Raw genomic sequence first — 27,034 nt, 5'->3', positions numbered from 1 at the left:
GACATTGAAGGCATTGATAAATTTCTTTTTTAAAAATTGTTTTTAGTTGTCAATGGATCTTTTTATTTATTTGTACGTGGTGCTGAGAATCGAACCCTGTGCTTCAGGTATGCTAGGCAAGCAGTCTACCACTGAGCTACAACCCCAGCCCCGATAAATGTCTTAAGTAATAAGATTTGCCCAATTGAATCAGGAAGATAAACACAATTTAAACAGACCAATATCAAGTGATGAAATAGAAGACGCCATCAGAAGCTTACCAACCAAGAAAAGCCCAGGACCAGATGGATACACAGTTCTACAAGACCTTTAAAGAAGAACTGTATTAGTTCTTCTTTAGAAGAAATACTCTTCAAGTTATTTCAGGAAATAGAAAAAAAGTTAAAATTTTTTAGACAAAAATTTGACCTATTGTATCAGTCATCCATTTCATGCTTTGAATATAGTCTTTGGCTGCTTTGCTACTGAGGCTTATCTTAAAATGGACAGGATTTTATTTTCCTCTTCAACCTCTCTGTCTTCATAACCTGGGGGTGGGGAACAAAATAATCTTTTCCCATCCTAGGCTGAGTAATCCATCTGTCTTTGAGCATACACCCACCACAGGAACAAAGTAATTCAGATTTCAGGACTTGTGCCTTAAGAATGGCTATCTCCCAAATTAACAGGTGAACCGAACCTCTCACAGGGAACACCTGGAATGGATTATGTCTTTAGAAACCCTCTGTTATTGGTTGAGTCAGAGCACTTGCCTAGCATATATGAGGCACTGCTTTCAGTTCTTAGCACCACATAAAAATAAACATAAAATAGAGGCATTCTGTCCATCTACCACTACAAAAAAAAAGTAAACAAACAAAAAACAACCCAAACCCTTTGTTCTCCCTGATGGGCAGAATCACAGCCTCTGGGACAGGAGTCCCCTGTTCTTCTCCTTCCCCAGTAGAACAATAAAACTTTCTTCTTTTCTCAAAACCATTCCTTTTATTGAATTGACATCAGGGACAAGACTGAGCTTTCAGTAACACTATTGTTGCTTGAGGTACATTCTGTGTGTGGGCACAGTGATGCACATCTGTAATCCCAGGGGCTCTGGAGGATAAGGCAGGAGGATCATGTGTTTGAAGGTTTGAAGGCAGATTCTTAGCAAGGCTGTAAGCAACATAGTGAGAGCTTGCCTCAAAATTAAAAAAAAAAATAAAATGTGCTGGGGATGTGACTGGATGTTTAAGCAACCTTAGGCTCAATCACTACTACTAAAAAAAATGGTGTGTGTGTGTGTGTGTGTGTGTGTGTGTGTGTGTGTGTGTGTGTATTAATGCATTTGTGTTTCTGGGCAAATATGTGTTTGGGTGCATGTGTATGATGCCCTTTACTCTGTACCCCTAGTTGAGAAACCACTTTAGAATTTTAAAGCTAGGACCTCCTTGGCAGATGTCTTCTTCAAGGCCCAGTCTATTCTGCTGTCTTTGTGCTTCATCCTACCCTCAGGAGTTCTTGGTTGCTGGCTGGACTTGAGGGTCTGGGGGACTCTCAGTGATATGCAAGATAAAGAGGATAATGTGGAGTTGGCATGTTTTTGAAAAGACAAGAGAATCATAGAGGTAGAGAGAGGCAGGTGATCCTTGGGGTCCTGTGATTTGAAGGGCATTTTCTGACCCCCTTCTACAGTCAGATGAGGAATTAGAGCTAAGCATACTCAAGTTCTCACACAACCAACCCAGCAAGTCCTGTGGATACTGCTTTCATAACTTACAAAGTAGGAGGGAGTTAAGGGATAAAGGAAATATCATGATATGGTTTGTTTTTTTTTTTTTAATATTTTTTTTATTTTTTTTATTTTTTATTTTTTTTTATTGGTTGTTCAAAACCTTACACGGCTCTTGACATATCATATTTCAGACATTAGTTTCAAGTGAGTTATGAACTCCCATTTTTACTCCAAATACAGATTGCAGAATCACATGATATGGTTTGGCACTGGAATGTTCCCAAAGGCTCAAGGGTTAACAGCTTGGTTCCCAATGCATCCATGTGCAGAGATGGAGATTTTGGGAAGGTGGTATGATCATGAGCTTCCCTAATCTCATCTGTGAATGATCCATAGATGGATTCACAATTGTATGGCATTATCAGAAGGTGGTAGAGAGGACAGGGCCTAGGGCCTAGTTGGAGTTAGGTCACCAGGTGCAGATCCTGGAAAAGCTAATCAAATCCTTTGCCCCTACCTTGCCCTCCTTATGCTTCCCAGTCACCATGAGGGGAGCAACTTTGCTCCATGGTGCACTTCTGCCATGGCAATTTGCCTCACCACAGCCCAGAATCAATGGATCCAAGTGACTATGGACTGAAATCTCTTAAACTATGAGTCCAAATATATCTTTTCTTCTTTATTTAACATTTCACAGTTTTTTTCTCTTATGGTTTTTAAATTTTTATTTGTGCATTATAATTAGATAGATGAGTGATTTTTATTGTGTTATATTCATATATGCACATAGCATACATTGTCGATTTCATTCTCATATCCCTCCCTTTGCTCCCCCTTTTCTATCCACAAATTCCATTTCTCTACTGGTCCCTCTTCTGTTTACCTGGGTTCCCTTTCTTTCCTTTTTTCTCTCTAGTTTCCACATATTATAAAAAAACATATAATCCTTGACTTTCTGAATCTGGCTTATCTTACTTAGTATAATGTTCTCTGTTATGGTTTGGGTGTGTAGTGTTCCCCAAAGGTTGAGGTGTGAGACAATGCAAGAAGGTATGGAGGAGAAATGTTTGGGTTATATAGCATAGTCTTAACCTAATCAGTGAATTAGTCCCTGATTGGATTAATTGAATGGGGACTGTAGGCAAGTGGAGTGGGGCTGGAGGAAGTGATTCATTGGGGGTATGGCTTTGGGGTATATATTAGTATCTGGCAAGTGAATACTTCTCTCTCTCTCTCTCTCTCTCTCTCTCTCTCTCTCTCTCTCTCTCTCTCTCTCCTTCCTGATCATCATAAGAGCTGGTTCCCTCTGCCACAAATTTCCACCATGATGTTCTGCCTCACCTTGAGCCCCAAGGAATAGAGCTGGCCTTCTATAAACTAAGACATCTGAAACCATGAGCCCTTAGATAAACTTTTCCTCCCCATACAATTCTACTAGCTGGGACCTTTAGTCACAGAAGAAAAAAGAACTGACTAAATCATTCTCCATTTCTGTTAATTTTCTTGCAAATGGCATAACTCTATTTGTGTTTATGGCTGAGCAAAACTCCACTGATTACATATACCATATTTTATTTATCCAGTTGATGGACACCTAGGTTGGTTCTATAACTTAGTAATTGTGAAGTATGCTACCGTAAATATGGATATGCATATGTTGCTATAGTATGCTAATTAATTCTGATGGATAAATATGAGGGATGATATATCTGGGTCATATATTGGTTTAATTTCTCATCTCTTGTCACATCAACCAAAACCTGACAATACAGGTCACCTATGTCAAACACTGCTGGGGAGTTCAACAAAGGGCACTGGAGAGTTCAACAAAGGACAGTCATGAGGGCAGTCTTCTGGCACATAATGTTTTCCTGCACATGCACAGCAAAAATTTAGCATGTAAATATCTTTGTGTTTGATGATATTACCTTCTATGGAATTAAGTTCATGAGGAACATGCCTCTCTCTCTCTCACTCTCTCTTTCTTCTCTCTCTGTGTGTGTGTGTGTGTGTGTGTGTGTGTGTCATGACTTTTCCCTGTGTTGCCTGACCTTCCTTGAATTCCTGGGCTCAAGGTATCCTCCTGCCTCATCCTCTTGAAAAGCTGGGACTACAGATGTTTGCCACCCTGCCTGGCTAGAGCATGGCTTCTTTGATTGCCCTTTGCAGAACAAGAACTTTTGCATAGGTTGGGCCCCAGCACTGGATGTGTTTTTCATCTCAAGGAATGACTAACCCATCCTTGTTGGCACAAATCCCAACCAGTCCAACAAGGATCAGAGCTATGAAAGACAGGGGGAAAATCATAATAGCCCTAGTTATTTCATCATAAGAGCCAAATACATTACTTGAAGGAAGATGAAATTATATTAGTTCCATAGAGGTTTTATATACAGAAAATATAAAAAAGATTTTGGGTTATGGTAAGATTATTACTGACAGCCTAACCCTGGGAGCTACCTTGATCCTAGCTGGCTGGATTTGGCTGCCTATCCACATAATAAATAGACAAAAGATGGTAAAATGAGTATTGAACTTGATGCAGTTCCATCAACTCAGGAGAAAGTGGTTAGATTGCTTCTCCTTACCTATCCCACAGACACAATTACAATTTACAGAAACAAAAGCCATGTGATAGACATGTGTATATTTGGTTGATCTGAAGAAGAAGCAATCTGGAAAAAAGGCAATAAATGCACAGATGCAGATTTAGTTAGTCTGTGTTGTCCCAGAAGGAAGGAAATCCCCATTTCCATTTTCTTTGGTGCCTGTCAGGGTGAGAGGTGGAAGCCCCAAGGTCCTCCAGCTTCAACTCTTAGCATGAGGAAGTCATTCCCAATTTCAGTGGGGTGCCTCCAAATTCAGTCTGTTTCAAGGCTGTTAATTGTCAATAGTTATCAAATGACACTGTAATCTCTCCTTCTTTGAATGCATGTCAGAGATGTGGGAAGAGTTGGTGAAGGGTGAGTATCAGTTGGTGCAGAGTAAGAAGAAAAAGAGAAGGAAGCACACAAGAGTTGAATGTCTTATTATTCTGTTATGATTGAGAACTTGGAGACTTTGTTACCTAATCCTCCACTTCTCAAGCTAATCAGACAAAAAATTTGAATCAGAGTTGAGATAATGAGCTGATATAATTTTCAAACACTCATACCTGGCATCACTCACATCAGGAATCTATTGAGAGTCTCACAAGTGACAATTGTTCTTACAAGACTTCTCCTAAACCAGCTCCCAAGGTCTGCTCTCCACCCACAACCACCTATTGACCAAAAAGCAGGAAGCCACCTGCTCAGACACCTCTTGGTTAATGAGAAATCTAGGATCATCTTTTTGGAGTTCTGGTGCTGGATGTGCTCTCTGTGGTGATATCTGCCATGATATGGGTGGGTAGATATTTGTGGTTCACCTGGCCATGCAGGATGCTGTTCTCTTCTTCCTTTCACACCCATTGATCATGGACATGCATTATTTTCAGAGACAGAGGCTATTTTTTCTATAAAATATACTTACTGGCTACTGCAGGGATCACTTACTGGCTACACAGAAAGTAGCCTAATGTGCTGGGAAGGTGGCTGTGGCCCAAACAAGACAAATCATCTTTCTGTATTAATAAACAAGGAAGATGAAGTGGTCAGCAAAGACACACAGGGAAAGAACTTGCAGAGACTCAGCAGTCTCACCTGACTCAATGACCAAACGTCCCAGATACCAGCTCTTTGTAAAGAGCTCTGCTAGGGACTAGGGGCATAATAGTGGATAGTACAGAGATCCTGATCCAGAGAAGTTCACATTCTGGAAAGTTAAACAAAGGTGGAATCCAACAATGTTGTAGGTCAGTTAAGAGAACAACAACAAGAGAAATGTGTTCCAGGGATACTAGAAGTTGTCCAGGGGAGGAAGTGGCTCCATGTGAAGAGGTGGTGTTGAAAGCCTTTACCAGATGAAGTTTTGACTGAGCTGGGTTTTGAAGGATGATTAATAGTCTTCTGGGCTGGGGCTGTGACTCAGTGGTAGAGGGCTTGCCTAGCATGTGTGAGGCCCTGGGTTTGATTCTCAGCACTGCATATAAATAAATAAATAAATAAATAAGATTTTCAGCAACAACTAAAAAATATTTTTTAAAAAGTCTTTTATGGGGCATGAGGGCATTGTAAGCAGAGGAAAGTGCATGAGCAGTTATTTATATATAACCTTTTGGGGTAGAATTCAAGGATTTTGTAATGAGAACATCCACGCAGAAAAAAAAATGGAGTAGAGGACATTTAATTCTAATGTTTCACTTGAGTTTATGATAAGAAGCAATAACCTTTGGGCATAATGATAACACTGATCAAAGTTTTTTTAAAAAAAAATATTTATTTTTTAATTGTAGGTAGGCATAATATCTTTATTTCATTTTTATATGGTGCTGAAGTTTGAACCCAGTGCCTCATGAGCACTCTACCACTGAGCCACAACCCCAGCACCATTGAAGTTTTTATAGATAATTTGTTATAAAATCTGAACTCAAAGATCAAAATAGGCATGTCCCCATGTCTCACTGCCAACTGCCAAGGTGGAGAGGGCACCTGGCTTCTTCAATAGTGGCTAGAGCACCAATAGTTTTTTCTATTGGTTGAACACTCAGCCCCACCTCCTTTTCCAGCATATAAATATGCCAGTATGACTTCATTGAATCACACCTGCTCACAGAAGGCAAGCTTGGCATTTCTAGATCACATATCTGGAAAGAAAGTGATGCACACTTTGCAAACTTTCAGAATTCTGGGGGTATAGAGGGGTCTTCACAAGTTTCTGTGTCATTGTTTATCTTTTGTGTTCTATGTGCACTACAAGAGATGTGTAGGAGCTTCTCTCCTGTGGAACAGGTGGTTCCTGCTCCTTTTTCCCACGTCCCAGCACCATTTGTAAAATACACCAAGTGCATCCCAGGTGCTACCACAGGCTCAGATTCAGTTCTTCCCTCTGTTCTCTTCCCTTTCACTGGAACAGCCCTCCCTCTAAAAAATCAAATCCTCCACTCTGCAATATGCAAGTACTTCTGAATAATAAAACTATTGAGCAAAGACCTGGGAGAAATTTGGAAGTTTTATGCCTTAAGTTAGCATCAGTGTAGAGATTTGTTTCTCCCTTGAATGGAAATCTAATGACAGCTTCAAGAGACAGAAGTTTCCAAGCTCATTTTGTATTTTAAATATTTGCTTATGAAATTCCAGTACAGGAGCATGAATAAAACCATCTAGTAGAAGAATTCCTTTAAATAGTTGGAATCCTGGTTTGGGGTTGTGGCTCACTGGTAGAGAGAGCTCATCTGGCATATATGAGGCACTGGGTTCAATCCTCAGCACCACAAAAAAATAAATAAATAAATAAAATGTATTGTGTCCGCCTACAACTATAAAAATATTTTTTAAAATTGTGGGATTCCTGGTTTCAAGGAGCAGGGGAAGAGAACAGTTATTTCTGACTGAGGTAGAAGACATTGCCCCAAGGAGACCTTTGACTTCTATCTTAAATCCACTTTTACAAGACTAGGTATTCATAATGATGTGAAAATAGAAAATATAAACCTGGTTGTAACAATTAAAGTAAAGGGTAGTATTCAGGCTTTTGTTGCATCTATTTTCCCTCCAGTGGCATTTTAAAATTAATGAAAATGTTTTAATTTTATTCTGCTCAATAGTACAATTTCTTTGAGGTAAGTTCCTCACATTTCTTCTGAAGGTCAAAATAGGACCCTTGGATTCTGTATTTGTGAAAACCAACCTGTTTAAACATGACTTCATCTTTTTTGAAAAATTGAAGGAATATTAATCTAATACATACATCCATGATGTAGATTGCACGTGTCTTTAAATATACCTTCCCAGCTGGTTATTCTTACTCAACAGTTTCCCCATATGCCAGTGTTCTTAATCTCTTACAGCAGATGAGTAAGGAAAATGTGGACCAGAGATGCAATAAAAGGCATCCAGATGGGAGTTATGAAAAAGTGGGAGAATACTCCTGTCTGCTCAGTTAAGAAGTCCCAGAATGGGGATGGCCCCCACTGGAGGCCACTAGAGGGCCAACATGATGGCATCAAGTCAACTTCCTAAACTGACACCAGTGAGTGAAGTGACCTGGAAGAAATCTAATCTGAATGACTCAGGAGTTTTCAAACTCATGTTTGGGGACTTATATCAAATATTAACTGTAGCATTTGGAGCCTAAATATGGAACTTAACAATAATCAGCTGCTTTGAGCTAATTATTATGACTTGGGTTCTCTCAGGGAATGTGAGAGAGGAGATGATGAGCAGATGTAATTAGGGCCATTGGAGTTTTTGTTGTTATTTAGGGCCTACATGTTACCTGCCTGGCTTCACTGTTCCCATTCTTGAATCAGTGACTCATGAGCCACTATGTACACACAGTCACAATCCCTTGACCTGGATTTCTCTTCCACTTTATAGATATGGGACGTATTCACATGGATATTTTAAGAAGCTGGGAATTCCAGGGCCAAAACCTCTGCCTTTTTTAAGAACTCTTCTTAATTATTGCCGGGTGAGTGTCATTTGAGCTCCCTGTTTTGCCTCTTTTGGTTGCAAATACCTGCTTAGTTACATCAGTAGAAATTTAGCTCCATGAAAGAAGTTTTGAGATTTCAAGCTTCAGAAACCGTGTGAGGGACCATCCAAAGTTCAGTCAGGTTTACCCTGGGGCTCTGTTTACAACTCCTCATAGTGTCAGGTTCACTTCTATTAATGAGCTCAGGACTCTGGCACATCAACAGTGTAAGCTGTGGACTTTCTGTTCAGACTATGAGCATCCTCACAGTGTTTTCTTTTTTTCCTCAGGGCAGATTCTAGGAAGATACACTCATACCTCTGGGATGCTTTATTTGCACAGTTAAAATATTACACATGAAACTTAGCATGAGGAAGATTAATTGCTTAGTTTCTATGATGAAAACTCACAGCCAGTGTCTAACTATCTGTGTACTATGTGCAGAGAGGTAGCATCTCCCCTCTTCCAAGTTAAGCCCCAAAACAGGAAGGCAAATTCACTTTTATTTGCTCACTATGTCACTTACTTACTCAACAACATGATTGTGACAACATAAATCTCCTAGGCTAAAAGAGTTTGCTGGCATCTTTACTCCCTAATTCTACCAGAATTCTACCAGAAAACATGAGATAAATTAAAATCATACTTGATGAGGAGAGAAAAGATCATGCATGGTCCTGGGATGCACTCATTTTCCCTCACCCTGGGATTCCTCACATGCCTATGGAGGTGATAATTCAGAAGGTCCCAGTATTTCTAAGACAACACAAGCAGACAAAGAAATAATGCAGAAGAGAAGCATGTTGTATTCATTGATAAGGGTAATTGGTAGATTATGTATAATACTTAGAGAAAATTCAAGTGACTTTACATGTTTTATTTCAAATATTGCATATTTTCTCTTTTCTCCTCAGAAGCTTCTGAATAAGAGCTTCTCTCTAACCACCTGTTAGGAACATCAAGCCCGAATTCATGGGATTTGGGTCATTTGATGCAATGTCAGTACATTTGCAACAATAATGTAATTTCATTTTGTTCTTCTTCCTAGGTTGTGTCTAATTTTGACAGAGAATGTTATAAAAAGTATGGAAAAACATGGGGGTGAGTATTCTGGAAATTTCTCTTTGGTAGACTTGTTATGATGTGGCACCCCAATGCATGAGGACAACCTCAGCCCAGAACTTTTGGGATGCAACCCTCTGTGCTGCAAAGTTCTTGGAGGATTGCCTGCCAGTGATCCTGCATGTCACCAGGAGTCTGGGTCTACAGTCTGACTTAGGTTGAGAATGTTGCATGTTTTGGCTTTTCTCCTACTTTTGATGACCTAGAGTCTCCAGCCTTACTTTGTGTCCAATGTCTGGCTATTCCTATCTTCCCCATTTTTCTTTCTTTTTTAATCCTTTAGATGAATAAAATGTATTATTTGAGAACTTTTTTTAAGAAAAAATCATGGGCTTATAAATCTATGCCATCATCTCTTTTGTCCACTGATTTCCTTTTAATTTAAAGACAAAATTCCCTTATTTAAATTTCAGATTCAATGTATGCTTTTGAACAAAAGGCTGGGAGGTACTCTAAAGCAGATGGGAAACCATTTCTGCTAAGCTTTTTTCATTTCCTTTACTTTCTTCTTTTTAATTATCATAATTATTGTTGCTCATATGCCATTTTTTAAGTTTTCAGTGTTGACTATTCAATGAAGCATTTCTTCCTCTCCTTCATCCATTTGATGTTAAGACCAGACATAGGATGTAGTTCCACCAGTGAGTTCCCTGGTGGATTGATAGGGTTTATATTGGAGGGTGGCCTCAGTTAACTATAGCAACTATTCCCTTTCAGAGCTGGTGGGGGTTTGGTGGGAGCCATAGATGAGGTATAATCATTTTGCTCTACACTAAAAATAGTGGTAGAAGACTTTGACTTTTCATCTCCATCTTCTCTCATCAATCCCCAGAAAGCCACAGGGCTGGCCAGAGTGTTCTGCTCAGTTGACATGGCCCATAGATACCATGTGATCCAAGGACACAACATGCCCCACTGGATCTCCAAAGGCCCCATTTCAGCTACCACTTGCAAAACTTAGTACTTGTGAGATGTTAGTCAATTATCTGCCTTCAATTTTTCACAAACCTATATTTTTCCATGTAAAAAGTTGTGGAGACTATGGGCTGAGGCTGTAGCTCAGTGGCAGAGCGCTTGCATAGAACAATGAGGCACTGGGTTTTATCCCTTATCACCACATAAAAATAGACAAATAAAGGCTTCTGTCCACCTGTAATTAAAAAAAATAACTAAACAAGTAAATAAATAAACAAATAAATAAGTTATGGAAAGTACCATAGGCATAACTATTGTATTCACCATCTAGATTTAACCAGTGTTCCAATGCTATTTCTAATTATGATCTCTTAGAAGGTGTATTTTGTCTCTAAGTTTCTCTTCCTACCTACTTTACCTACATTACCCTTTATGCTATTAAGAATCCCCAACTAGAACTTTATGTTGCTATGTATTGTAGGAGTAGGCAGGTAGAATAGGTAACATCAGGATCAAAGTCTGGATTCCTGCTGCAGAATCTGGCCTGTTCGATTTAATTAGCTTTGCTTTCCCAACACAGCCTGTTTCATGGTTCACAACCTGTTTTGGCTACTGCAGAGCCCAGCATTATCAAAACAGTGCTCATCAAAGAATGTTATTCTGTCTTCACCAACCGACGGGTAAGCACTCACTTTTCAACATTATAACATTTATTTATATTTTTAAGTTTTTATTTGTTCTTTTTAGTTATACATGACTCTAGAATGTATTTTGACATATTATACATACATGAAGTACAACATCCATCCTTGTGTTTGTGCATAATGTGGATTTTCACTAGTTGTGTATTCACATATGAACATAGGAAAGTTGTGTCTGATTAATTCTACAGTCTTTCCTATTCCGATCCCCTCACCCTTCCCTTTGTTCCCCTTTGTCTAATCCAAAGTAACATTATTTATTTATTTATTTATTTATTTATTTTATTTATTAACTCAATTTTTATCCTGAGATATTTACAAATTCAGAGGGCATTCCTTGCCAAAAACAATTACCAGGCAGTTTCATGTATAATTTATTCTGTTTTACCCAATGATAATTTCTTACATGACTATAAATTTATTAAGTTCTTGTTCCTATATTAACAGGAAATTAATACAATCTAGGCTTTTTATTTTCATTTTTCCATTTTGTGTGCCTATATGAATGAGTGTGCAGCTCTGTCCAAATGTATCACATGCCTAAATTTGTGTAGATTTAGATTGTGTTTTTAATGTGTTTTCACCAATTTTCATTAACCTTAGAAATGTACCTGATTTCTTGTGTGTTGACCACATTGGACAAAAATTGCACCTATAAATAGGGAAAATCCTATCTATATTTCTTTTATTTATTTGTTTTTCTTTTCCTCTGACATCAGCTGGGAGTTCCAGTGTGAGGTGGAATAACAGCCATGAGAGTGAACATTTCTTTTGAAGGATATAGACTTTAATCTTCCAAAGTTCACCCCAATTTTAGATGAGGCTGTGTGTGTGTGGATTCCCATACAATCTCTATCTTTTTTAAAAACTTTGAGGGCTAGGGATATAGCTCAGTTGGTAGAATGCTTGCCTTTCAGGCACAAGACCTGGGGTTCAAACCAAAATTTAAAAACTTTGATTAATATATGATAATTGTGCATGATAATTGGATTTGCTGCGATCTTCAATACATGCATATATTGCACATTACTCAAATCCAGCCTCTACTTACTTGCCTTTACATACCCCTTCCCAACCTGTATATATCACTAATCTACACTCAGATGAACGTTCTTACTTGTGTTTCTGTGTATGACTGAGAAGACATTGTTGAATTATTTCCTGATGCTTGGGAGAAAGCATTCAGTTTGCCACCAGTATGTACATTGTTAGCTGAAAATTTTTTTATACAATCTCTGTCAAATTGAAGAAGCTTCCCTCTGCTCCTAATCCCCTAAATGTTTACATTGAATGAGTGCTTGAAGCATACATTTTTTGGTAGTAGTGGGGTACTGGGGATTGAACTCAGGGACACTAGACCACTGAGCCAAATTCCTGGTCCTATGTTGTACTTTATTTAGAGACAGGGTCTCACTGAGTTGCTTAGCACCTCAACACTGCTGAGGCTGGCTTTGAACTTGTGATCCTCCTGTCTCAGATTCCTGAGCTGCTGGGATTTCAGGCATGCACCACTGTGCCTGGATGGAAACATACATTTTAACACAAAAATATATTTTAGGTGACAGAACTAAATTTCAAGGGTTTTACTTTGGAAGTCTAGCACCCAGGTGAAAAATAGAATTATCTTCCTTTTCTCCTCTGCCCTTTTAGAAAATACTGAAACAACTTCCATTAAAAACTTGTGTTTTTTTCCTGTATTACACTTATATTCCAAATCCTTTAAGTTTCAAATATTATTATTTTTAAAATTATCATACCTAGGCACCCTTTTATCAAGACGCTTATGCTGTAAATGCATGTAAAGACAGAACTGATCTTAGGTAACATACAGTTGACCAAGAACATCTGGTATCTGTCACCAACCCATTTCTGCTCTGCATAGCCCTGGAGTTTGTACTATGTCTTCTTAGATCTTCTTCCTGTCTATTCCCCTGGAAAAAGTTTCCAACCAAGTGGAAATTTTGCATCTAAACAAAGGTTGGAATATAAAGTCTAAAAGCGGTGTGAGGTACCTGGGTATCTCTTTCAAACCCTCAGGAGGTTATGTCACTTGGAATAAATATTATTGAGTGTCTGACATAGGGCCAGCTACCTAGTAGGCAGTCACTAAATATTTTTTTAATAAATGATACTTATTTAACAACTTTTGCAACTGTGGAGACCTCAACATTTATGTAGGATAAAATCTCTTTTCCTTTGGGTGCTAGAATCTTGGTCCAATGGGATTTATGAAAAAAGCCATCTCCTTGTCTGAGGATAAAGAGTGGAAGAAAATAAGAACACTGCTATCTCCAACCTTCACCAGTGGAAAACTCAAGGAGGTAAGGAGGGCTCTTCATTGAAAACTTAGAGAATAAACCTGGGGATGGGTAGAAAATGAGATAGATAGTAGTCCCTTTAAAGGGATAGTTCTCTGAATTTGAACTTCCTAAACATGTTCTTTTGTCTTTATGTTTTAGAAGAGATATAGTAAGATTCATTATAAATGTCTCATACTTCTTTATCCTGGGAAAACCATAACCTTGGGGACTGAGTCTCTCACTTAACTATGGGTGATTTTGTGTTTTGTGCGTAGATGTTCCCCATCATTAACCAGTATGGAGATGTGCTGGTGAAAAACATGAGACTGGAATCAGAGAAGGGCAAGTTGATCAACTTGAAGGAGTAAGTAGCAGGGCAGCTCGGGCATTCCAAGCTCCACCAGGAGCCCCTCCAACTGCCTGCCACGGAACCGAATTCCAAATGTTGAGCTTGTACAATGAGCAGACAAAAGCAAGTTTGGAGTCAAAACTCCAACTTCTCATCTAAGAAAGGGCTATTCCCAGGAGGAGACAGGGCATCTGGGGGAGAAAGGATCTTTCCTGTATCAACCAAGGTTTGTTTGGCTGCTATTTATGACTTTGGATATACTAGAAGGCAAAATACTGTCAAGGTCACGGTCACCTTTTTGAGCCCTCTAAGAAGACTCAGTTATTCCACCCTTGTCCTGCTGAAGCTCAGTTTGTATACAACTGTCATCATCTGCATTCTATTTGTGCTACTGTAGTTTGTCTGATTATGGATCTTATCCCTGTGTGGGTGAACTTCTTGAGTTCAGAGGTGAGTCTAAGTCACCTCACGTCCCCATGACTCCTAGCACAAGGGCAGTACCACATTTGAAACTCATAAAGACCTCTTGGTCAGTGTGAAGGGATCATAGACTCATCTGATGGTCCAGCAGATAACTGTTGACAGTGTGTGGCTCTCTGCTTTTCTTGCTTGGGCACATGAACTTACTCCTACTCCTTGCTGCATGTGTAGTGGAAGGATTGGGAAGAGGCACTGTTTTAACTTTCTAAATCTTTCTCTATTCAGCATCTTTGGGGCCTACAGCATGGATGTGATCACTGCTACATCATTTGGAGTGAACATTGATTCGCTCAACAACCCACAAGATCCCTTTGTGGAGAAAGTCAAGAGACTCTTATGACTTGATTTCTTTGACACTTTGCTCTTCTCAATAAGTATGTGAACTACCATGTTATTCATTCATTCTCTTTTTAAATAAGAGTATTATTGATACATAATTAATATACCTTTGGATTACCCTACTTAACTTATACAATTAAATGGTTTTCAGTACAAAGATATATGCAGCCATCACTAGTGACCATTTATCAACTCAGAAGAAGGCTATCATTCATTATTAACTCTTATTCCCCAAGCCTAAGCAACCATGAATCTATTTTCTGACTCTATAGATTTGCTGATACTGTGAATTTTATATTAATGGAATCCTAAAAGTCATGTCTTACTTCTTTCATTTATCATTATGTTTTCAAATTCTTCCATCCTGAAGCATGTGTCAGTACTTCATTCCTTTTTTAAAAGAAATTACTTATTTATTTGTTCTAATTAGTTATGCATGACAGCAGAATGCATTTCACTACATAATACACAAATGGAGTGCAAGTTTCCATTTCTGTACTTTTACATAAAGTAGATTCACACCATTTGTGTCATCATACATGTACCTAGGGTAATGATGTCCATATTATTACACCATCATTCCTATACCCATAACCCTTCCCTTCCCTTTTCTTTCCTTTGCCCTCTCCGAAGTTCCTCCATTCCTCCAATGACCACCCCATTACGGATCAGCAACCAATTATAGGAGAAAATATTTGGCCTTAGATTTTTTTGGGATTGGGTTACTTCACTGAGCATTGTATTCTCCAAATCCATCCATTTATCTGAAAATTTCATTATTTTATTCTTTTTTAATGCTGAATAATATGTCATTGTGTATATGCACCATAGTTTCTTTATTCATTCATCTACTGAAGGGCATCCAAGTTGGTTACACAGTTTAGCTATTGTGAATTCAGCTTCTATAAACATTGATGTGGCTGTGTCCCTGTGGTATGCTGATTTTAAGTCCTTTGGATATAAATTGAAGAGTGGGATAGCTGGGTCAAATGGTGTTCCATTCCAACTTTTCTGAGGAATCTCCATACTGCTTTCCATATTGGTTGCATCAATTTGCATTCCCACCAGCAATGTAAGAGTATGCCTTTTCTCCCACATACTCACCAATATACATTTTTGCTTATATTCTTCATAACTGCCATTCTGAGAGAAGTGTGATGAAATCTTGAGAGGAGTTTTGATTTGCATTTCTGTATTTACTAGAGAAGTTAAACCTTTCTTCATATATTTGTTGACCAATTGTATAGCTTCTTCTGAGAAGTGTCTGTTCAGTTACATATGCTATTTATTGATTGGGTTATTTGTTTCCTTGGTGTTAATTTTTTCAGTTCTTTATATATCCTGGAGATTAGTGCTCTATATGATGTGTATGCTGTAAAAAATTGCTCCCATTCTTTAGGCTCTCTCTTCTCCTTATCGTTTCTTTTGTTGAGAAGCTTTTTAGTTTGAATCTATCCCATTTATTGATTCTTGATTTTATTTCTTGCACTTTAGGAGTCTTGTTAAGGAAGTCAGAATTTAATCCAAGATAATCAAAATTTTGGCCTACTTTTTCTTCTATTAAGTGCAAGGTCTCTGGCCTAATTCCTAGGTGCTTCATTCATAATGAATTAAGTTTTGTGCATGATGAGAGAGAGCGGCTTAATTTCATTTTCCTACATATGGATTTCCAGTTTTCCCTGCATCATTTGTTGAAACAACCATCTTTTTTTTTCCAGTGAATGTTTTTGGCACCTTTGTCTAGTATGAAATAACTGTATTCTTGTAGGTTTGTCTCTATATCTTTTGTTCTGTACCATTGATCTACGAATCTGTTTTGGTGCCAATATGGATTTCCAATTTTGCCAGCACCATTTATTGAATAGGCTCTTTTCTCCAGTGAATGCTTGTGTCACCTTTATCTGGTATGATATAAACATATTCATGTCGGTTTGTCTCTGTGTCCTCTATTCTGTACCATTGGTCAACAAGTTTATTTTGGTGCAGATACCATGCCTTTTTATTACTATAGCTCTGTAGTATAGTTTAAGTTCTGGTATTGTGATGCCTCCTGCTTCACTTTTCTTGCTAAGGATTGCTTTAGATATTCTGGGTCTCTTATTTTTCGAAACCCATTTTACCATGGCTTTTTCTATTTCTATGAAGAATGTCACTGAGATTTTAATAGGGATTGCATTAAATGTGTAAAACACTTCTGGTAGTATGAGATTTGCCAGAATTTAATTGAGAATGCTTATATCTATGTTCATTAGAGATAATGGTCTGAAATTTTCTTTTGTTGATGTGTCTTTGGCTATTTTGGGAATCAGGGTGATAATGGCCTCATAGAATGAGTTTGGAAGTGTTCCCTCTTTTACTATTTCATGGAATAATTTGAGGAATATTGGTATTAGGTCTTCTTTGAAGGACTTGTGAGAATCTGTCTGGTCGGGGGTCTTCTTTGTATGTAGCCTTTTGATGGTGTCTTTTGTTTCCTTGCTTGAAATTGATCTTTTTAACCTGTGAATGTGATCCTGATTCAGTTTGGGTAGATCATGACTCTAGAAATTTATTGATGTCTGTGATATTTTCTATTTAATTGGAGTATAAATTTTCAAAATAGCTTCTAATTATCTTCTGTATTTCAGAAGTGTCCATCATGATATTTCCTTTTTCATCACAGATATTAGTAATTTAAGATTTCTCTCTCTCTTTCTCTTTGTTAGTGTGGCTAAGCATTTATAAATTTTTTTTTCAAAGAACCAACTTTTTGTTTTGTCAATTTTTTCAGTTGTTTCTTTTGTTTCAATTTCATTGATTTCAGCTCCAATTTTAATTATTTCCTGTCTTCTACTACTTTGGGTTTTGATTTGTTCTTGTTCTGGGGGGGCTTTGAGATGTAATGTTAGGTCATTTATTTGGTGACTTTTCTTCTTTTAAGGAATGAACTCCATGCAATGAACTTTCTTCTTAGTACTGCCTTCATAGTGTCTCAGAGATTTCTATATGTTGTATCAGTGTTCTCCTTTACCTTTAAGAATTTTTAAATCTCCTCTCTGATATCTTCTTCTATCTCTTGCTCATTCAGTAGCATTATTTTTTAGTTTCCAGGTGTTGGAGTACCTTCTATTTTTCATTTTATCATTGATTTCTAATTTAATACCATTATCTGATAGAATGCAGGTTACTATCTCTGTTTGTTTGTATTTGCTAAGATTTGCTTTGTGGCATAATATATGGTATATTTTAGAGAAGAATCCATGTGCACTTGAGAAGAAAGTGTATTTACTCCTTAATGGGTGAAATATTCTCTATTTGTCTATTAAGTCCAAGTTATTGGTTGCATTATTAAGTTCTATAGTTTCTTTGTTTAGCCTTTGTTTGGAAGAGCTATTATATCTATACTGGTTAAAGTCATCCAGTATCATTGTGTTGTGGTCTATTTTACTCTTGAAATTGAGAAGAGTTTGATGAATGTAGATGTTCCATTGTTTGGGGGTATATGTATTTACTAGGGAGTGCTGCCCTGTATAGCAATTTAATGTTTACCTAATAAAGTAACTGTCAGTATGTTTTCCACAAAAGCCATACCCATCTCAAGTTCCCACCTGGAATGCACAAGTGCTGCTGTTTCTCTCTATCCTTTCCAACACTTACTTTTTCCCATTGTTTTGTTTCTAGCTATCCTCCTGGGTGTATTGTGGCATCTCATTGTGGGTTTCATTTTAATTTTTATAAACTAATATGTTGAACAAGTTGAGCTATTTTTATGTCTTCTTTCTATAAAGGTCTTTTCAAGTCACAATTGTATTTCTGTTTGTAGGCGAGTTGTAAGATTTCTTTATTCTGGATACAGATTCCTGATGTGATGTGTTTTGCAATTTTTTTCTCCTCATCTACAGGTCTGGTTTGACTTTTTGATTTTATATTTGGAAGTACCGTCTTTTTATATTTATAACATATAATTTTTTATAGAGAGAGAGAGAGAATTTTTTAATATATATTTTTTAGTTTTTGGCGGACACAACATCTTTGTTTGTATGAGGTGATGAGGATCGAACCCAGTCCACATGAACGCCAGGCAAGCGCGCTACTGCTTGAGCCATAACCTCAGCCCAAATTTTTGTGTTTTTATTACCTTCTTTTGGCTTCACAATCTTAGACTCCAGATCTAAAATTATAAAGGTTTAATTTCTTGCTTTTTTCCTAAGAGTTGGTTTAATTTTATATTTACATCTTCAGTCCATTTTTAGTTGGATGTTTTTTACAGTATGAATTCAGGGCCCAACTTTAATCTTTTGCCTGTCTCTGTCCAGATGAACCAAAAGCATTTATTGAAAAGAGTGGTTTTTCCATTTTTCACTGTCATGACACCTTTCTCAAAATTCTTTGAACCATAGACACATGGGATTATTTCTTATCAACACTACAATTCTTCTGTCAGTTTTTTTGTCTTTGAATTTTAAGATCACATCTTTTGTAAAGGATAACAACTTGACTTCTCTTTTTCCTATTCCTTTTATTTCATTCTTTGGCCTCATTGCTCAAAGATTTCAGTTGATATATTGACTAAGAGTGGTGACAGTGGACATCTTTGTCTTATTCCTTATTTTAAAGAAAATGCTTTTAGTTTTTTCTTGTCCATATGCTGTTTGGGATTTTCATAGATGACATTAATGATATTGAAGGAATTTCCTCCTATTCTTTGCTACTTCAGTGGTTTTAATTTTTGACCAGTGCATTATAATTACACATAATATTGAGCTTCATTCTGACATGATTATACAAGAATGGAATATAATTTGCTTTAATTCAGTCTCTAGTACTTCCCCTGTCCCTCTCCTCTCCCTCTAACCTGTTCCCTTTCCTTTAGTCTACTGGTCTTTATTCTATTTATTTATCATTCTTTTTAATCAATGCATTATGGATATGCAAAAAGATGAAATTCACTGTGGTGAATTATATGCCCCCTTTATGTCACCCCAGAGCTCATGGATATTCTGATCATGGTTTCCTCTTGTTTCCCTTAATGCTGACTGAGGTTTATATGTTTCAAGTGTGAAGTTTTATCTTCCAGGTGACCTAATATATTTGCAAGAATTCAGCTAAATTTTTATTTGATTTATTGAGATTTTTATTTCTCAAATTTGTTTGGTCTTTTCAGAATATCTTTCACATCCTGTGTTCTCACCCAGAGTTCATTCCTTAGATCATGTCTTAGTTTATTGATAATGTTAACAATCAACTTTTAAAATTATTTGCTTGGGATTTCATCAACTGCAATATCTGTGAATTTACTATTGGAGGATAATAAGCTTTTGGAGACAGGATGACAGCCTGTTTGCTGAGGTTCTGTATTTGTGTATATGTTGAGATGGATTCCTTTTGCTCATGTATGTGGGGGAGTTTAATGAATATTTATTTCATCATTTTAAGCCCCGATATGAAGATATATCTTAACTTTAACACATCTAATCAATGTAATCAGTCTTGGGCTCAAGAACAAGTACCACTTTCAGAAAATCAGTGTCAGTAACAGTAATAACTTAATAGCAAATCATGTATCAACATATACTATAGCATTTATTAGTAATGAGCTCTGCAACTCTATTAACCAAAGAGAAAAGTAAGTGAGGAGTAACATAGAGTAGGTGGAAAAGCTTAAGCATTAGCAATATAGTATGGCAAACTGTATTAGAAGGATAAAGCATAAAGAAAATAAAAAGAAAAATAAAGAAAAATTGGGAGAGGGAGGAGAGAAAAAACAATGAAGCACAGGAGAATGGAGTGGAGGTGAAAGAGAAGCAGAATTGACATGGGATCCATTTCATTCAAAAAATAAATAAAATTATATGAATTCTAAAAATACATAATGAGAAGACACTGGGAGTTTATCTCCAATAGTGAATGCAAGACCACTCATAGAGCTTCAGTTTTATTCCTGTTGAAGCTTTAAATTTGCAGACATTGGTTTGTGGGGTTTTGATTTTAGAATCTCCCAGTTATAAAGGGTTTTATGTGACACCAATGTCATGCTGTTTGTCTGTTTTCAGCTCTGGCCCAAGCTGGCCAAACTTGATGGAGGAGTCTGTGTGCTGAGCTCTGACCCCTCTGCCTGGCAGCATCTGCTGTGGGAGTATTGTATGATTCAGAGCAGACTTCAGTTTAAAAATGGCTTTGTTCTTATGACTGGGGTAGGAATGTGAGTGTGGTAGGGTTGTTGGTCAACTTCTAGAAAACAAAGAGAATCAGCACAGGATGTGGGTGTCTCACACCCCTCCTTCAGAAAGCCTGAGTCCCTGTGCTGGGTTGTGTGTGTGAAATGTTTCCCTCCATCCCTCAGACCCTCTGGAGCTTGGGGAGGTGGCACAGGTGCTGTGGGATGCTATCACAGGCCCAGGGTTTTCAACCTGACCCTGATCTGTCCTATTTCCATCTCCTGCAGCCATGGTCAGACTGCCAATTTCAAATCAAAGTGCCCTTTACATTTTACTCTGCAGACTGTCAGACAGCTGCAGCTTGCCCCACAAAGCTTCTCCTTTTCTGTGTTGTAGTGCCACTTCTGTGTCCAGATTGATGCATGATCTGGACACCCGCCAATACAGTAAAAGATAAGGATTAGGTGGCCATTTTTCTTGGTATTCAAAAAGAAAATATACCAGAAACAATACAAAAAGGAGCAAAAAGTGAAAAATGAGTGAAACATGAAAAGTAAGGGTAAATGGCAGGGATTCCTAGTCTCCCTCCCAGGAAGTACTAACAGAGAATGTCTTTAGCTGATGCCACTTCCCCACTTTTACTCTCTGCTGGAGAGTGCCTGGTCTCTCTGTTGAGCTAGCTCTGATGAGCTTATTTTCTTCTCAGATGATGATTTTGTTGGACAGCAGCACCATTCATCTTAAACTGGGTGGGAGTAATTTGGGCCCATTGGGGAGGAGCTTCCTCTCCCCCATGGAACCAATGCACACCCAGAACTGCTGCCATATATCCCATGAATTAATTCTCTTTGTATTCTAAAAGTTGATATTTTTGGATTTCGCCTGATTGCTAGTTTTCTGGGTTGCTTGCTATCATTTCCCCACAGTCTTCCCATCTCCCCACAGAACTGTTGTTTTAATTCAGTCTCCAGGGACTGCTGGGTTATTGTGAGTTCTGCTGATACACCATTTTTTCTGACCTCCAAATCTGATTTTTTTGTTGTATATAATTCTTTTTATATGATACTGGTTTTAATTTGCTAATACTAGTTGAGATTTTGCATCCATAATTATAAGATATGTCAGTGTGTAGTTGTCCTGTGTTATCTTTGTGTTAAGTCTTATGATTAGGTTAACATGGGCATTTTAGGATCTTTTACAAGTGTTCACTGTATTCTATATTAGAAAATACTAGATATTTCTATGAAATTTTGTGAAGAAGTAAAGAATTGGTATTAGTTCTTTGAATGTTTGGTGGAATTGTCCATGGAACATCTGGACCTGAGCTGCTCTTTGTAGAAAAGTTCTTAATTTCTATTTTAATCTCATCATGTGTTGTATGTCTATGTATATTGTCTATTATTTTTTCTGTCAGATTCTGTTGTTTGTGTTTTTCTAGGAATTTGTCCATTTCATTTAAGTTATGTAATTTGTATAGTTGTTGTGATAATCTGATTGTTAAAATATCTTTATAGAGTCAGCGGCCACCATCCGGGAAAGCTGAAGGATACACCGCCACTCTCCTTCAGAGTGCGACATCAAAACAGGTCGGTGTCATTCAGCTCACCCCCCAGACAGCGGGAATTCGCATAAAATCTCTCCTAGGCTTGCCGGGAGAGGGAGTATCAAGCTGAGCCTCCATACAGGCTAGGGGGAAACCAGAGACACCTGACCTCCAACCCCTCCTCCCAGTAGCAGCCAAAAGGAAACCTGGCTAGCCAGCGCTGGGGGAGGGGCAAGCAGAAAAAATCAAAGTGATAGAGTGCCAGGGATCCCAGCAGCCTGCAGCAGGGCCTCGGAGATCCAGGCCAACTGATTCGCGTGGCCTGCCCTGCGGCTACAGAAGGCGTGGCGCCTCAGTGAAGCCATTAATTGGCAAGCAGGGAGGTTAGGGAAGGCCATTAGGTGGAATCCCACCAGCCAAGCCCACACGGACCCTTGGGCCGAGCACGGGGTCTCAGAAGGGGAAGGAAGCGGTACAGTCCCATCCCCCACAGCGGACACTCCACCGAGGCAGTCAGCGGCCACCATCCGGGAAAGCTGAAGGATACACCGCCACTCTCCTTCAGAGTGCAACATCAAAACAGCGGACACTCCATCCAGGCAGTCAGTGGCCACCATCCGGGAAAGCTGAAGAATACACCACCACTCTCCAACAGCTTGCAACATCAAAACAGCCAGCAGCAGGACCCCAGAGATCCAGGCCAACTGATTCGCACGGCCTGCCCCGCAGCTACAGAAGGCGTGGCGCCTCAGAGAAGCCATTAATTAGCAAGCAGGGAGGTTAGGGACTGCCATTAGGTGGAATCCCGCCAGCCAAGCCCACCGCCCACGCCCAGAACAGGCCCAGCGATCTGTCAGCATTGTAGTCACGACACCCCAATTGGAATAGGGACAGAGCAGAGCCGCCTTCCACTCCTGGAACAGGCCCAGAGAGCCGCCAGCGTGGTAGACACGTCACCCCAATTGGAGTAGGGGCACAGCCGCCGCCCGCACCTGCAAGGGAGACTTTTCAAGTATACAAAAGCAACATAAATAAATAGGGGGTAAATTTCAAAACACAACAGTTGCACCAAGCAGAAAGAAACGCGGACAGTATGAAAAGACAAGGAAAGAAAGGACCACAAGCAATGCAGGTCAACTCAACTTTAGAAGAGGTAATAGCTGCAACAGATGGAATATCAGATAAAGAGTTCAGGATATATATGCTTCAGATGATCTGGAGTCTCAAGGAAGACATGAGACAGCAAAATCAGACAATGAAAGATCACATTGACAAACAAATTCAGGAAGTAAAAGATCAATTTCACAGGGAGATAGAGGTAATAAAAAACAAACAAATTGAAATTCTAGAAATGCAGGAAACAGTAAACCAACTTAAAAACTCAATTGAGAATACTACCAGCAGAGTAGATCACTTAGAAGAGAGAACATCAGACAATGAAGACAAAGTATTTCAACTGGAAAAGAACATAGACAGCTCAGCAAGTCTGCTAAGAAACCATGAGCAGAACATCCAAGAATTATGGGACAATATCAAAAGACCAAATTTAAGAGTCATTGGGATACAGGAAGGCACAGAGCTCCATTCCAAAGGAATAAACAGTCTATTCAGTGAAATAATACGAGAAAACTTCCCAGAATTGAAGATTGAGACAGAATCCCAAATCCTAGAAGCCTACAGGACGCTGAGTCTAATAGACCACCATACAATAATCATGGGAGACTTCAACACACCTCTCTCACCACTGGACAGATCTTCCAAACAAAAGTTAAATAAGGAAACTATAGAACTCAATAACACAATTAACAACCTAGACTTAATTGACATATATAGACTATACCACCCAACATCAAGTAGCTACACTTTTTTCTCAGCAGCACATGGAACCTTCTCAAAAATAGACCATATACTATGTCACAGGGCAACTCTTAGACAATACAAAGGGGTAGAGATAATACCATGCATCTTATCTGATCATAATGGAATGAAACTGAAAATCAATGATAAAAGAAGAAAGGAAAAATCAAGCATCACCTGGAGAATGAACAATAGGTTGCTGAGTGATCAATGGGTTTTAGAAGACATCAAGGAGGAAATTAAAAAATTCCTAGAGTTAAATGAAAACACAGACACAACATATCGGAATCTATGGGACACATTGAAAGCAGTTCTAAGAGGAAAATTCATTGCTTGGAGTTCATTCCTCAAAAAAAGAAAAAACCAACAAATAAATGATCTCATACTTCATCTCAAAATCCTAGAAAAAGAAGAGCAAAACAACAGCAAAAGAAGTAGAAGGCAAGAAATAATTAAAATCAGAGCTGAAATTAATGAAATTGAAACAAAAGAAACAATTGAAAAAATTGACAAAACTAAAAGCTGGTTCTTTGAAAAAATAAATAAAATTGACAGACCCTTAGCCATGCTAACGAAGAGAAGAAGAGAGAGAACCCAAATTACTAGCATACGGGATGAAAAAGTCAATATCACAACAGACACTTCAGAAATACAGAAGATAATCAGAAATTACTTTGAATCCTTATACTCCAATAAAATAGAAGATAGTGAAGGCATAGATAAATTCCTTGAGTCCTATGATCTGCCCAGATTGAGCCAGGAGGATATAGACAACCTAAACAGACCAATAACAATAGAGGAAATAGAAGAAACCATCAAAAGACTACCAACTAAGAAAAGCCCAGGACCGGATGGGTATACAGCAGAGTTTTACAAAACCTTTAAAGAGGAACTAACACCAATACTTTTCAAGCTATTTCAGGAAATAGAAAAAGAGGGAGAACTTCCAAATTCATTCTACGAGGCCAACATCACCCTGATTCCGAAACCAGACAAAGACACATCAAAGAAGGAAAACTACAGACCAATATCTCTAATGAACCTTGACGCAAAAATCCTCAATAAAATTCTGGCGAATCGGATTCAAATACATATCAAAAAAATTAAACATCATGATCAAGTAGGATTCATCCCTGGGATGCAAGGCTGGTTTAATATACGGAAATCAATAAATGTTATTCACCACATCAATAGACTTAAAAATAAGAACCATATGATCATCTCAATAGATGCAGAAAAAGCATTCGACAAAGTACAGCATCCCTTTATGTTCAAAACGCTAGAAAAATTAGGGATAACAGGATCATACCTCAACATTGTAAAAGCAATCTATGATAAGCCACAGGCCAGCATCATTCTGAATGGAGAAAAATTGAAGGCATTCCCTCTAAGATCTGGTACAAGACAGGGATGCCCTCTCTCACCACTTCTGTTCAACATAGTCCTCGAAACACTGGCCAGAGCAATTAGACAGTCAAAAGAAATTAAAGGCATAAAAATAGGAAAAGAAGAACTTAAATTATCACTATTTGCAGATGATATGATTCTATACCTAGCAGACCCAAAAGGGTCTACAAAGAAGCTATTAGAGCTAATAAATGAATTCAGCAAAGTGGCAGGATATAAGATCAACACGCATAAATCAAAGGCGTTCCTGTATATGAGCGACAAATCCTCTGAAACGGAAATGAGGACAACTACTCCATTCACAATATCCCCCCAAAAAATAAAATACTTGGGAATCAACCTAACAAAAGAGGTGAAAGATTTATACAATGAAAATTACAGAACCCTAAAGAAAGACATAGAAGAAGACCTTAGAAGATGGAAAAACATACCCTGCTCATGGATAGGCAGAACTAACATCATCAAAATGGCGATATTACCAAAAGTTCTCTATAAGTTCAATGCAATGTCAATCAAAATCCCAACAGCATATCTTGTAGAAATAGATAAAAGAATCATGAAATTCATATGGAATAATAAAAGACCCAGAATAGCAAAAACAATACTAAGCAGGAAGTGTGAATCAGGCGGTATAGCGATACCAGACTTCAAGCTATACTACAGAGCAATAGTAACAAAAACAGCATGGTACTGGTACCAAAACAGGCGGGTGGACCAATGGTACAGAATAGAGGACACAGTAACCAATCCACAAAACTACAACTATCTTATTTTTGATAAAGGGGCTAAAAGCATGCAATGGAGGAAGGATAGCATCTTCAACAAATGGTGCTGGGAAAACTGGAAATCCATTTGCACCAAAATGAATCTGAATCCCTATCTCTCGCCGTGCACAAAAGTTAACTCAAAATGGATCAAGGAGCTTGATATTAAATCAGAGACACGGCATCTGATAGAAGAAAAAGTTGGTTATGATCTACACGCTGTGGGATCGGGCTCCAAATTCCTCAATAGGACACCCATAGCGCTAGAGTTAACAAATAGAATCAACAAATGGGACTTACTCAAACTAAAAAGTTTTTTCTCAGCAAAAGAAACAATAAGAGAGATAAATAGGGAGCCTACATCCTGGGAACAAATCTTTACTCCACACACTTCAGATAGAGCCCTAATAACCAGAATATACAAAGAACTCAAAAAATTAGACAATAAGATAACAAATAACCCAATCAATAAATGGGCCAAGGACCTGAACAGACACTTCTCAGAGGAGGACATACAATCAATCAACAAGTACATGAAAAAATGCTCACCATCGCTAGCTGTCAGAGAAATGCAAATCAAAACTACCCTAAGATACCATCTCACTCCAGTAAGACTGGCAGCCATTAGGAAGTCAAACAACAATAAGTGCTGGAGAGGATGCGGGGAAAAGGGCACTCTTGTTCATTGCTGGTGGGACTGCAAATTGGTGCAGCCAATTTGGAAAGCAGTATGGAGATTTCTCGGAAAGCTGGGAATGGAACCACCATTTGACCCAGCTATTCCCCTTCTCGGTCTATTCCCTAAAGCCCTAACAAGAGCATGCTACAGGGACACTGCTACATCGATGTTCATA

The 27,034-nt window shown here is 38.3% G+C and overlaps 1 pseudogene; it reads left to right on the top strand.

Moving 5' to 3' along the window:
- The first annotated feature begins 8,167 nt into the window (after positions 1-8,167).
- Positions 8,168-27,034, top strand: part of LOC144256962 (cytochrome P450 3A12-like) — a 32,142-nt pseudogene continuing 13,275 nt past the window's right edge.

The sequence above is a fragment of the Urocitellus parryii genome, chromosome 9, assembly GCF_045843805.1.
Source record: "Urocitellus parryii isolate mUroPar1 chromosome 9, mUroPar1.hap1, whole genome shotgun sequence".
In the NCBI taxonomy this organism is placed as follows: domain Eukaryota; kingdom Metazoa; phylum Chordata; class Mammalia; order Rodentia; family Sciuridae; genus Urocitellus; species Urocitellus parryii.
Note: the sequence above shows the minus strand (reverse complement) of the source record. Positions and strands in the feature narration are given on the sequence as shown.